General features: G+C 37.2%; 2 long non-coding RNA genes across 2 annotated transcripts in view; one reads left to right on the top strand and one right to left on the bottom strand.

Annotated features, from left to right (window-relative positions):
- The first annotated feature begins 414 nt into the window (after nt 1-414).
- Nucleotides 415-1,038, top strand: LOC116552230. Its single transcript, XR_004269284.1, has 2 exons — nt 415-465; nt 501-1,038. It is a non-coding gene; the product is annotated as an uncharacterized LOC116552230 (long non-coding RNA).
- Nucleotides 1,039-2,026: 988 nt separating this feature from the next.
- LOC116552144 overlaps nt 2,027-12,728 on the bottom strand; it is a 12,040-nt gene continuing 1,338 nt past the window's right edge. The window contains exons 2-3 of the long non-coding RNA XR_004269240.1: nt 9,404-9,409; nt 2,027-2,038 (exon numbers count right to left, since the gene is read on the bottom strand). This is a non-coding gene — a long non-coding RNA (uncharacterized LOC116552144). The remainder of the gene's footprint in view (nt 2,039-9,403; nt 9,410-12,728) is intronic.

Here is a 12,728-nt window from a genome sequence, read left to right as displayed (position 1 = left end):
CAAAGTAGCCAGTGGTCTGTTACCCACTGTAGAATATCCTCCACTCCAAGGGAAGCAGGTCTAAACCACTGTATATCAGCCAACAGGAGTCTAACAAAACTGGTAAATTTACAGTAAAGACAGAACCACATATAGGATTGACAGACAAAGGATGGGTGTCCCCCAGATGAGAGACCAGTCTGATGCCTGATGCCTGCCAGGCCACATCCCCGGAGGGATCTTTTAGAGTGTCTTGGCTAAGATGTACCTGTATAAACCCCGGGCCTGGTCATCTCAGAATTTTCAGTCCTGAGGTGAATCACCATTATGCCTTATGACGCTCCCATGGAACCACGGGTGAAGGCCCACACAAGCCCTGTAGCTTTCCAGCCATGGGACTACATATATACACACTCACCCTCTCACTCACACAGAGGTTATGGAAAACAATGAAAAACTAATACCAGGGCCTCCACACAATCAGAGGTTACAGAAACACCAGACCCTCCGCACAATCAGAGGTGACAGAAATACCAGAGCCTCCGCACAATCAGAGGTTACAGAAATACCAGAGCCTCGGACGATGTCTCGGGAAGGCTTGCCTGGTCAGAGTTGCAATGACTGTGTTCAGTCCCCTGACTCAGGCTACAGACACAGATGGACCGGTCCCCAGATTTCAGACCCAAAATGGACTTACCTCCAGAGGTTTCCAGGACCCTGAAGGAATTTGGGGTGAATGTTGGCCAAGTGGTTGCTTGCACATCACGGGGCCAGAACTCTGGGGCCCTGGAACATCATCAGGGGACACCTCCCACAGAGATCCCCAAGGCAGGAGCAGCTGCCCGGGTGAGGTTCTAAGGGCTTTTGTCCAGGTGATGGAGGAATATAAATAATAATATCTCGCTGGGGCCTCCAAAATGTAATATCAGATCAAATATAAAAATCAACACCAAGACAAAAGTATGCCAAATTGCAGGGTCTTTATTGCCAGCAGCCACGGAGGACTCATGTCTCTCCAACCCATGGCCCCGAGCTCAGGGAAAGCAGGGTTTTTAAGCTAAAAACCACATACTGCTTTTAGGACCAAGAGGGTGAGGGGATGCAGGGTAAGCAACTTTACAGAAGCTTATTCTGGAAGTTACTGATAAGCAAAGGCAAGTAGCTTACATAGTGGGCATTTTTCAGAGCAAGCTAGCTGTTTTTATTTACAGAAGCCAAGGTCAGCAGTTACTGCAAGGAGAATGGGGCAGCAGTTACAACTTATTTTTGGAAAAACAGCTTTATCTTGTATAAAATGACATTGCTCAGGTTCTAACTCTAGGCCAGCTAAAGCACAGTCCTGAATGTGACATACTTCTCAAAATTCAGAGCCTCTGTTGAAATCTCAAGGGCACTTCACTTTTGGCTCAGAGCATGAGCAAGGCAGGACATGGCCCTTCATCCTTTGATCATATAAATCCAAATCAATAAGGACCATTCTGGAACAGAATGGGTGTGCAAATTTCAAAAGGGAGATGAATCAGTATGCCTAGATAAATGCCATTTCAGCATTTCTCCTATTTCTCTTAAGTGGGAAGAATGGTGAATCCATGCAAACCTCTACGCAGCACAAGTCATGCTTTTCCCATGCAACAATTTTCCTTTCTAATGTGTAAGAAAGGACTGGAGGTGAGATCTTGGAGAGAGATTTTAGTAATGGTGAGATCACTGAAAACTATCAGGACCAGAAAGGCATGACTTTTCATGGGGAGCTAGTTATTTTAGGGTGAAGATTTTTGAAACTCACTTTTATTTTTTAAATTTGTATGAAATTAGTTCTAAGCACATATTCCTCCTTAAGCTGTTGATCGCCACCCTATCTCCCTACCGTCTATTACATATATTGTTAGATTTATATTTTTTACTATCTTATTTTGCTACTACTCCCTAACCCTACACACACTTAGAAACTTTTAGTCGCTCTCATTGCTACAGAAAATAATAGAAAATTCTTTCAGTGTGGTATTCAAGGTTCATTCACCGGTTCACAATTTATAAAATACTTGTGATATGCCAAATCCTGTTCTAAGAAATGCAATGGTGATCTAGATAAAATGCCTCTGTGTATAGAGTTTACTTCCAAATGGGAGGGAGGTGGGAGGAGGAAAACAGAGACTGTTTCAGCAATACTAAAGTCACATAGATACATTAAAACAGTGTGATACACATGATTTCACGTCATATTTTAAACAATCTTATGATGAAGGAAAATTATTATTTTCACTTTGCAGTTAAGAAAATTGGGCCTGGGTGCAGTGGCTCACTCCAGTAATCCAAGCACTTTGGGAGGCCAAGGCAGGAGGATTGCTTGAGGACAGGAATTCAAGGCCAACCTGGGCAACTTAGCAAGAAACTGTCTTTACATAAAATAAAAATATTAGCTGGCATGGTGGCATACACCTGTAGTTCCAGCTACTCAGGAAACTGAGGCAGGAGGATCGCTTGAGCCCAGAACTGTGACCTCACCACTGCACTTCAACCTGGGCAACAGCCTGTTTCTGGAAAAAAAAAAAAAAAGAAAAGAAAATTTAGATTCAGAATAAGTAATCTGTTCTTTGTCCTCTTTCAGAAACTGAGTCAGCAAGAGATGGAATCAATAATTGAATCCATCTCTGTCTGACTCCACAGAGATGAATTCAAACCTTAGTGTCTTAGCCACTAAGTTGATACCTTCCAAACAATGATTGTATTCAGATGTTTGCAAAGCATTACCTTTGCCACTCTGCAAAGCCACACAAGTCAAGTTCAGAATAAAAAAAGTTTTAATGAATCATATGGCTTATTTTTGTACTTGAAACTAGAATAACTGAATATAAAATAGTTTTTTTATTTTTGTTTTTTGTAATGTTATACGTATTATTTCTTTCTCAAAAATAATGTGATTTTTCTTGTTTGTTTGTTTTGTTGATTTACTGTTTTAAATCCTGGGAATCCTAAGGAACCAAGTGCATTTTCCACTTGTAATAAAACCACAGTGTACTGAACTTACTAAAACAGTTGGTGGAAACCCGTACTAAATATAACTTGTGAAATTCATACATAATTCGGTCACTGTACTTGTTTATGATATTTATTCAAGAGTCAAATATCATATCAACGTTGCAACTAACTTTAGACTTAGAGAGAGGATTATAACTTTAGTCTACCAAAGAAATAACCAAATAAGAACTTGATATGGGTTGTTTAAAAGTGACTCAATTTGAAAATTCCCAAGTTGGAAAAATGATTCATAGCTGGATGCTTTGGAGAGGAAAGTAAACACACGTTGTTATTTTGCTAAGCAATGAAGAAAACATAAGTTTACATGTAAGGCATTTAAACCCAAAATCCTCTAGCCTTACATTTTCACAAGTGGAAAATCTTTCCAACCTGACAGGTACAATTATAATTTGTAACTAAAAAAATGCATAAGGACAGATTAATCAAGTCTGAAAACAAAATATGAAAGCGCTTTTCAGTATCTTTCCTTGTACATCAAACATATACACAGCACAGCCTGAATGTGTATCTTTACAGTCCAAACTGTCCCAGATATTTTCAGATACTTCTATCAGAAATGTTCTTAAGGCAACATAAATATCCATGTGAAGAAAAGGAATTTTCCTTTGTCGAAGAAAAGAAAAAATTGTTTTGGTTTGGTGGTTTTATTTGATTTGGCTTCACTATCTTTTACTTTAGATATATCAAGATAGATTTTCACCTTAAGAGATAATTTATAGAAACAGGCACATTATTCAACTGGTCAAGCTACAAAGACTTACATTAACCTAATTGTATAGTTTGCATTAAGATGTAGTGTACTGTTCAAGGTAAGTGATTTTAGTAAGATAGGAATAGGCCATAGTTTCCTCTAGTCTTTTTGTGTCTGTTTCCTTATTCCTTTATTTCCTGTCTTTAAATATGTGTAGATTGCTAGGAAGGACCTCGTAGATCATCTAGTGCTGGGGTTTTTATTTGGGCATTCATGAACAGACTTCAGAAAGGATCCAGAGACCCTTCTAAAGTTGGGCGGCGTTCATTGCTACATAGGTATGATCATTCCTGTAGATGATCCAGGTCATCACTATTTTTACTGGGATGGATTACAGCAACAAAATCCCTATTGATTTTGTCTGTGCATTTGTCTAGCCACACTCCTCTTATCTTTATTAACATTCTCAAAGAGTTCTGTATGACCCAATAATTAAGAACAAAATTCTAGACCAACACATACTCACTTTACAAATGAGGAAACTGAGGCCCAGAGAAGTAAACTAAGATTAAGTGAAAGTATTTCATTATGCCAATCTGAAGGTATGTACCTAAGTGTTTTAAATTCAGTACTTAGTATTCAAAAAAATTAGTTTTTAATCTCAAACATCACATTTTGTTTGGATGTTTTTATATAGAAAGAATGATGGAATTGAATTTTAAAGCAAAAAGAAAATCACTAATATGCCTGGGAGTAGATAGATGAAGTAAGGTGTTACTCAGATTTCTGAACCTGATACCTAGTGATACACATTTTCTTGGAAACTGTCTTAAGACACAGTACATTTTTTTTGTTCAAATTTTAGGCACCAACCAATTATGGAGATACATAAATTAGAAAAAAAATGCCTAAAAGGTACTAAGGTGCAGGTTGTGTCTTGAGTTGCCCAAGCCAGAAGTTTGTGAGTCACCTTTATTATTATTATTATACTTTAAGTTCTGGGGTACATGTGCAGAACGTGCAGGTTTGTTACATAGGTAGGCATGTGCCATGGTGGTTTGCTGCATCCATCACCCCATCATCTACATTAGGTATTTCTCCTAATGCTATCCCTCCCCTAGTCCCCTATCCACTGCTATCCTTCCCCTATCCCCCACCCTACCGCATGACAGGACCCAGTGTGTGATGTTCCTCTCCCTGTGTCCATTTGTTTTCATTGTTCAACACCCACATATGAGTGAGAATATGTGGTGTTTGTTTATTTTCCAGTATGCTTCCTCACATGCCAGTTGTAATTTCTCTTTACTTCTGCACCTCGTTTTTATCCCATCTGCTATCATCTTAGTTCATGCCATCATCCCTTTTTTACCTGGATGACAGCAAAAACATCCTTATTGCTTCTGTTTATTTTTTCATTTATTTGTTTTGTTTTTCACTTCTACTACCTACCAGTCATCCTGACACACACTCATACTCCTGAATTTGCCAGACTTTTTCAGGCCTTTACACCTTGGCTTCCCAGTTTCTTTGCATGGAACTCTTCCCCACCCCTTTTGACCACTGAGACTCAGCTCAAGCATCCTCTGATTTTGAGTATTTCTGGGCCCCTCCCCAACGCCATAATGACACTGACTCAAGTGTCTCTTCTCTGAAATTCCGTGACAGCACCATCAGAACAGTGGGTGTACTGGAAAGTCACTGATTCTCATTCTGTGTCCCCAAGCACACTAAACTTCATACAGTGACCATGCGCTACTCATCTTTATAACCTGAAAGCATAGTGTTAAGTAGAAAGGATGAACAGAATAGGTAAACCTTAAATTTAAATATTTATCATGTCTCTTTGTCTTTTCATATATAATCAGCATCAAAGTCATCATGCTGATTATATATCTTATTCAATCTCTGCTTATTTGGAAAGAATGTATCCTAATTATTTTCAGAAAGGAAGTGGTACAATATGTCTATTAGCCAGAATTGAATGTGGTGGGTATTGAATGCACTTCTAAAAATGTATTTGTAAGAAGACTTTAATATAAGAGTAACTTAGTATAGGAGCAAAATCATTAAAAGCAGGCTATTCTAAAACAAACCACTGAGGTCCAAATCCTAGCTCTGCCACTAATTTTGTGGCTTGCATTAAATGTATTTAAACATCCTGCCTCAGTTGCTCATCGGACTTATAAGAAACAATCAGTATTATCAGCTAACATTCTTAGTGTGCTTTCTATAAAGCTGGGAACTATACTAAATATTTTCCATGCATCATGTCTTTTTAACTTCAAAACATATCCCTGTTTTACAGAAATGAAGACAGAGGTATAGAGTACTTAATGACTTTCTCAGTGTCATCCAACCACAAACTGCAAAATCAGAATTTAAGCCTAGTTTAGTTTATGTCTTAAAATACTATAACATATATGAAATAATCAATGTATTATGTTCTGAGGAAGAATTTTATTTACAAATATATAATCTCTTTTTTAGTATAATAAATTTCCATTTGAAATGTTTATTTTGTTATTTCCATGTATGAAAAACCAGACTGGGTACGGTGCCTCATCCCAGCAATTTGAGAGGTCAAGGGGGGCGGATTGCTCAAGTCTAGAAGTTTCAGATCAGTTTAGTTCAAAACCAACATGACAAAACCCTGTCTCTAAAAAAATTACAAAAATTAACCAGACATGGTGGCATGAACCTGTAGTTCCTGCTACTCAGGAAGCTGAGGCAGGAGGATCACTTGAGGCCTGGAGGTCAAGGCTGCAGCGAGCTGTGATCAGGTCACTGCACTCTAGCTGGGCAACAGAGTAAGAGCTTGTCTCAAAGAAAGATAGAAAAGAAAAAGGTAAAATAAAGCACAGGATGCATATACTCAATTCAGTGATGATTTCAAACATTATCCCGTCTTAGTAACAATTTTAAATCAAAAGACAACAATTTAAATAATATTTCAAAACATATATAACAATGGAATCAAGTAGATATTTATAGAGAATACAACTGCATCACTGAAACATTCCAGAGAAACTTCAGAGTGATAAAACTTGCACAGTTTTTTCTCCTTAGTTTATTCATTAAAATTTTTGCGCTATAGGTAGGGTAAGAATTACTACATTCATTTTGCATGTGGTAATGCTGAGGCCCAAAAAGGTAGAATGCTCACATCTTTTGTAAAAAAGCAAAGTCTACAATTCATGCTTCATAGCTCCCAACTCCCTACTGCTTACCACTGAGAAATAGGAGATAACGCTTTTTATTTGATAAAAATGATCCATTAGGACCCCAAAGTCTTTAAAAAAAATAGAAATGCTCCCTCTTTGTACTCCAGCTTCTTTGCCTTGCATCCACCAGGTCCATTCTTGTCAAATCACACCCTCACCTCTGTCCCTAGCTCTCCTTCCACTCTCCCACTCCAGAGTCCCAGGAATTCATTCCTGAAGCTGCGTGTGTGAAGTTTTGGAAAGCAAAATAAGTTGAACACAGAGTTTCCAATAAAGCACATTAATATTTTCAAGTTTGACCAGATTTATTTGAAACCTGGTGCATGTTTATAAATCCAGCCTGGCATCTGGCATTTGTTACAAGGGTAACTCAGCTTTAAGAATGCCTCCCAGCCCTGTGGCAAGCCAAGCCATACCCAATTAATGAGAAGTCAAGCTGCTAGCTTCTCTCAAAGCTAACCAGATGCCGCATGCTGCTGGTTCATCTACCCCTAGAATATTAACTAAGTGTTGACACTGCCGTGATTTGTATTTGGATCCAGATGACAAAATAGTGTTGTAATACCAACAAGTTAAATGTTGATCCCTAAGCCAGAACATCTGTTTTTGTGGGTCCCCTGATCTTTTGAGTAACCCCTTTTTTTTAACCTTGTGTGTATATGCAGTATCTGTGGTTTTATAGAGGACATAGGATTCTGTTACAATGCCGCATGGAGAGCTAACACATAGGCCACAGCATTTAGGCTCCAAAACAATTTTTGTACATGCTTGAATAGTAAAGCAGGAAGCATGAAATAAAAGTTATGTGAATGAAAGCTGTATATTTAATTCTTGCTGCATGCTTACAGTTGTTTGGGGTAAAAAAACAAATATTCTAACTACTAGTGTAGATTGGCAGAGAAGGTCTACGGATGTGTATTTCAATTCTTGCCAAAAATGGGATGTCGATGCACTGGGTTTCTGCATATTTTGAGAGATCTCAGACTCAACCAAGATGTTTCCAAACATGATAATTACCTTCATATATTTTAATATTCCACTAGATATAAACACTGTGACAGCTACAACATCCCCTAAGAAGAAGTATGATACACCCTTGGGGTGGGAACTCTAATGAAATATTCAAGTCTTTTTATAGCAGAGATAGGAAACTAACAAAAAACAAAGTCGTATTTTTCATTTTCAATTACGTTTTTCTTAAGCTAGCAGGAGTTTCCCTAGGGATGAAAGTTTAATTTTAAGTTGATACTCTTTGGACAATAATATGGGGTTTGAAGGAAGGACAGAAATTAATATTAAAATTGTCTCATCTCTCTAGGATTATGTTTTATGTTCTCCTTTCTTTACTGGTGTTACATGAGAAGAAATATGTATTTGGTCTCCGCTTAAGCCTTCTTTTGTCCTGTAGCAAGGACTGGTTGCCAGGGGACCCAAGCATGTGATTAAAGGGTTACAACCTTCTCTCTCTCCACCTCTCTTCACCCCTGACCTTCAGAAAGGGGTGAGGGACTGGAGGTTGAGTTAATTGTTAATGGCCAATGACTTAATCAACAATGACTATTAATGAGCCCTCCATGAAAACCCTAACCAAAAGCGTTTGGTGAGCTTCTGGTTGCTGAAGACGTGGAGGTGCTGGGAGGGTGGCCATGTGGAGGGGGCATGGGAGAGCCATACTTTGCCCTCTGCCTCTCTTCCATCTGGCTGTTTTTGAGTTGTATTCTTTAATAACTAATATTCTGGCAAGTAACATTGTTTTCCTTAGTTCTGTGAGCCATTATGGCAAATTACTGAACATGAGAGGGAAATGAGAACCTTCAATTTCTAGCCACAGTCACGGGTGAGAACCTGGACTTGCAATTGCTATCTGAAGTGGAGGAGGTCTTGCAGGGCTGAGTCATTAACCTGTGGCATCTGACACTAACTCCAGGCTGACAGTGTCAGAACTGAGTTAAATCTATTAGGACACCTAGTCAATGTCAGATGAGAAGTGGAGAACTGCTTGGTGTGGAGAAAAGAAAACCCCACATACCTGGTATCAGAAGTGAAGTAATGAGAGTAAAAATAAAGCAGAAAAAAACATAAATTTTCTTTCAACTAGCATGTTTTAATTTTGTGATAATCTTATAAATATCCTGTTTCCCAATTCTGTACAATTCGAGAAATTTCAGATTAAGTAAATTTACATTCTTTAAAAAACTCTCAAAATGAATATACCCTTTTCTAGTTAGACTGTTTACTTAACATAATTTACCTTATTTTATTTATAAGTATGGAGCACATATGAGACCATAGTCCAATACAGAGATGCTGTAAATGAGTTGTGTAAAAATTGCTTTTCTTATTCTTCAAGAGAAGAAGTGGTGTTCCCAAGAAGAGTACCTTAATCTTGTAGTCTGTTCCTTTTTTTTTGAGACAGAATTTCGTTCCGTCGCCAGGCACCAGGCTGGAATATAGTGGCACGATCTTGGCTCACTGCAACCTCCGCCTCCCGGGTTCAAGCAATTCTCCTGCTTCAACCTCCCGAGTAGCTGGGACTACAGGCATGCACCACCATGCCCAGCTAATTTTTGTGTTTTTAGTAGAGACGGGGTTTCACCATGTTGGCCAGGATGGTCTCGATCTCTTGATCGACTGTCTCTGCCTCCCAAGGTAGTCTGCTCTTAACTGCAACTGGTAGGTAGGATCAGTCTTTCTGCCTCCTCACAAGGCCGCAGACATTCTTTATACTATATGATGCTTGCCTCTATTTAATTTGGCATTTTGTCGTTTCTGTATGGCTCTTTGAAATTTGGGCATAAATCCTGACTCCTCCCAAATATTACAAAGGGATCATGCCACATATTGCTTTTGCTTCGCTATTAAGGGATACCCAAGGGAATATGAGGGATATTGAGAATAAATTATTGTTATGCTGAATTTATTCTTAGTGCTGTAAGTTCCTCTAAGTACAGAACAATCTGTCTTTCTTCAAAGAGGGCAAGCAAGAGAAAAAAAGGAATGAGAGAAAAGAGAAGAAAGTGATTAGGAGGGAAATAGGAAGGAGGGAAAGGGATGATAGCATGCCAAGCCACTAGGCTGAGTACTCTGGTATCTAATCATCTCAGTAAACCTCATGTTTGTATCTGTGCTTTAGAGAGGAGGCAACTGAGTTTCCAAGAAGTTAAGTAACCAACTGCGCCAGAATTTGATTTTAAATGCCATACTCTTTATCCAGTGAGGCCTCAGCTTTTATTGAAAAGCATAAAAACAAGAAAGTAACTTAATATTTCTTTGCATTTCATATAGATGACAAGTCCATGTAGAAAATAGAACAATTCTGGTATATTAAAAGAAAAAAACTTTAAGAAACTCTTCATTTTAGAACTCTGAATGTGTTTCTTTCTAGATCTTCAATTTTCAGTACTTGTTCATTCTTTATTTACAAATACCTTGTTTCAGAAATCTCCTATAATTCTTCTGTTGCTAACTTTAGTATTTCCTGCCCCCATATGTTCTAGCCCCTTCAGAAATCCTTTGTTGTCAGTGGCTTACAGAGTAAATTTTTGCTCTTTTTCATTACAAAAGTTTAATGTTCATAATTCTTGCTCACATGCCTCTTCCAATCACCAGCTTTCACTTGCCTAGACATCAATAAAGAAAATCTTACAAAAGAATTTTTTTAATGCACCCCCTGTATCATTATGAAATCATTGATCCACAATATATTTGAGTTTATCAGCCACATTTTTTTCTTTAATACATGGAAGTGACTTTTAGTAATAATAACTTGTTTGGATTAACACCATAAAAGCCAGACTTTATTTACTTAAAAAATATCCATTGAATCTTTTTACCTGCTACATAATGGTCTAAGTTCTGTAGACTTCACAGCAAAAAAAAAAAAAATGTTGAGAGAGACTCTTTTCTAGTTAAACAAAATAAAAAGAAAACCTTTTAAAGATTGCACAAAATCATAGCAAAGGCATTTGCCATATTTTATCCAGACCTGACATCATTTTGCTATATTCAGGGAGTCTAGGGAATTAGTGTGTTTATGCCTGCAACTAAAAATTGCCCATGTTCCTTAAAATTCATTCTTCTAGTAGCTGGAAGTGCACCACTGGCAGTAATCGTGGTATGAAAGACATATTTAATCATTGAAAAATGATAGATTTTAAAAACTTGCTTTATATATAAACAGTGGAGGTTGGTGTAGGGGCAAGAAGAAAACACAGGATAAAGAAAGTTCAGAAGACTTATGAAATATTATTCTAAAACTTTCCATTTCCAAGAGTTGTTTTGGGTGGGAACAGGTGGCGTTTGGTTACATCAATAAGTTCTTTAGTGGTGATTTTCAAGATTTTAGTGCCTCCACCACCCAAGAAGTGTACATTCTTCCCAATGTATATTCTTTTATCCCTGAGTCCCCAAAGTCTATTGTATCATTTTTATGCCTTCATGTCCTCATAACTTAGCTCCTACTTAATGAGTGAGAATATACGATGTTTGGTTTTCCCTTTCTAAGTTACTTCACTTAGAATAATGGTATTCAATTCCACCCAGGTTACTATAAATGCCATGATTTCATTCCTTTTTATGACCGAGTAGTATTTCCTGGTATATACGCACCACATTTTCTTTATCCAGTCATTGATGGATAGGCATTTGGTTCCATATTTTTGCAATTACAAATTGTGCTGCCATAACAAGCATGCGCAATTATCTTTTTTTTTGTGTAATGACTTCTTTTCCTCTGGGTAGATACCCAGCGGTGGGATTGCTAGATCAAATGGTAGATCTACTTTTAGTCATTGAAGGAATCATTACAGTTTTTCACAGTGGTTGTGCTAGTTTACATTCCCACCAATGATTCTTTTGGATTAATACCCAGAAGTGGGACTGATGGATCATATGGTGGTTCTTTCTTAATTTTTTGGAGAGTGTCCATACTGTTTTCCATAATATCTGGAACATATTCCCATCAAAATGTATAATGATTCTTTTTTCTCCACATTCTCGCCGACACTTGTTATCTTGTTTCTTTTTAAAAATAACCATTCTAACAAGTGTAACATAATATCTCATTGTGATTTTGATATGCATTTCTCTGATCAGTGATGTTGAGCATCTTTTTATATAACTGGTGGCCATTTATATCTCTTCTTCATAAAATTTTTATTTAGGTCCTTTGCTACTTTTAATCTGATGACTTGCCTTCTGCTATTGAATTTTATGGGCTATATTTTACATATTAACCATGTATAGGATATATCAAATCTTTAGGTTTTCAAATATTTTCTCACACTCCATAGGTTGTCTTCTTATTTTGTTGATTGTTTCCTTTACTGTGCAGGAACTTTTTACTTTTGATGAAGTTTCCCTTGTTATTTTTTATTTTGTTGCCTGTGCTTTTAGTGCCTTATCCAAAAAAATCACTGCCAAGTTCAATATCATCAACTTTTTCCACATATTTTCTTCTAGGAGTTTTATAGAGTCAGATATAATGTTTTAATCTTTTATTCACAATGGGTTGATTTTTGCATGTCATATAAGATATGCATCCAATTTCATAATTTTTGTGCATGTGAATATCTGATTTTGCCACCATCCTTTGTTCAATAATAGTGTTCAAAACACTATCATTTTCTAATTATGTACTCTTGGCACCTTGTTGAAGATTCACTAACTATATGATGTTTGGTTCTCCACTTAGAATGGAAATGCCCAGAAATAAACTAACTGTATATATATATATATATATATAGTATAATGCCCAGAAATAAACTCATATATATATGAAGGACTATATATGAGTTTAT

Source organism: Sapajus apella, unplaced genomic scaffold, assembly GCF_009761245.1.
Source record: "Sapajus apella isolate SASKATOON/1434 unplaced genomic scaffold, GSC_monkey_1.0 scaffold11, whole genome shotgun sequence".
Lineage (NCBI taxonomy): Eukaryota > Metazoa > Chordata > Mammalia > Primates > Cebidae > Sapajus > Sapajus apella.
The sequence above is the reverse complement of the archived record's forward strand: the minus strand, read 5'-3'. Positions and strand labels throughout refer to the sequence as shown.